Raw genomic sequence first — 1,670 nt, 5'->3', positions numbered from 1 at the left:
ATTCTATGATTCTATGATTTAGCATGCTGGGCAAACATACAAATGGGATGGAGTACCACTGCACAGGCAAAACTATGCAAGTTTTTTCAAATACATCTGATTGTATTAAAAATAATTTAAAAATGGCTAGGAAAAAAAAATCTGGCCAAACTTTCCAAGGTTTTTGCTCTTTTTTCCCTTTCTCACCAGAATAAGTTCTTTACAAAACATGACTAAAAACTGAATCTGGGACATATTTGTCAACTGTAGATAAACAGTCCCTGCAACACTACTGGGAGAAAGGTTCACAAAAGGATTGTTCAAAGCACCATGACTTAATTCTTGGTAGCTTTCATTTCTTTGATTGTATGAAAGCGTTTAATACATACACATATTGCTGTTTGTTTCTTCATTGCTATTCATTTTTTCATCCTCTGGAAATGGGAAAATGCTTTATTTTCCACAGGCTTGCAGGACTTTTGGAATGCGTTTTCAAAGGTACACAACTCCATGTCCATTAGCAAGTATAAACTGAGGTCCCAGAGTTCCTGCATTTCACTTGCTATCCCTCTCCAGCAGGTTTGTCCGCTGATGGGTAAAGCAAGATCTTGACCTCTGACTTCACTTAGAGTGTGGCGTTAGAAACCTCACTGTGCATCTCTGAGCAGGCTGGACGAGAGACTTCAGAAAATAAGCCTTAGGCAAGTTGAAGGGCAGGTTAAATGGAACTTAATTGATGAGACAGTGCAGGAGACAAATTTAGTCCACGCAGTACTGTGCAAAGACAGCTGAGCTTGCTGCGACAGTATTAGCTCCAGAATTAGAGACAACGTGGGGCACCGTACTGAGCCAGTACGCTGAAATGAAGCGGAACACCAGCGCAGGTAGTTTGCTCCTCACCCCCAAACCAATGTTTCTGCTCAATAATCGACCCTGCTGTCCAAATGCTTGTCTGCCCTAGCTCAGGCACCTCTGAACTCTGTCCCATAGCATTCACGCTCCGCAAGGGCAAAGCAAAGTATCCGCGAAGTGCGTCATGCTTGCTTTGGTTTGTTTGCTGTTATCAGCAAATGGGAACACCAGCAAAGCCACCAACAAAAGCTGCATCAAGAGAAAAACAGATCTGAGCCAGATTAACTCTTTATAGAGCCATTTAGGCTGGAAAATACTCTTAAAATTGAGTCAAACCATTTCTTCCCTCAGTGACTTTTAAAGACTGATGACTTCAATATCCACTTCCCTGTAAATACTCCACTGCTCCCAGTGAGGGTCCCCTCCTACTCCGACTGTTAGAAACCAAGCAGATTATTAGAATTTACATGATGGCAATGATTAGAGAGGAAAACGCCTCCCTTATCAGGCAACTAAGTTCAAAGCAAAACAGGAAGATATTCCACAGGCATAATGGTTTGGAGTAAAACTGTATTTGCTGCAGTGCAATTCTGAGGAAAAATTTCAGCCCATTTCTATCTTTTCTATGGATCCATGTGATAAGCATAACATTTTATTCAGGTCTTAAAATTTAGTTTGTTAGAGGGTACAGCAGGTAATCACTGAGCCTCTCAGCATGACACTCCAGTTAAGACAGCTAAGACTATCTTTGAATGCAAAGAGAAGAGAATATCATGCAGTTACAGGATACTAGCATTATGTTTCTCTTGGAAACAGCAAGCAGTCACTGAAGTAATTAT

The sequence above is a fragment of the Eurypyga helias genome, unplaced genomic scaffold (genome assembly GCF_000690775.1).
Source record: "Eurypyga helias isolate BGI_N326 unplaced genomic scaffold, ASM69077v1 scaffold7558, whole genome shotgun sequence".
Lineage (NCBI taxonomy): Eukaryota > Metazoa > Chordata > Aves > Eurypygiformes > Eurypygidae > Eurypyga > Eurypyga helias.
This window is presented reverse-complemented; position numbering follows the sequence as displayed.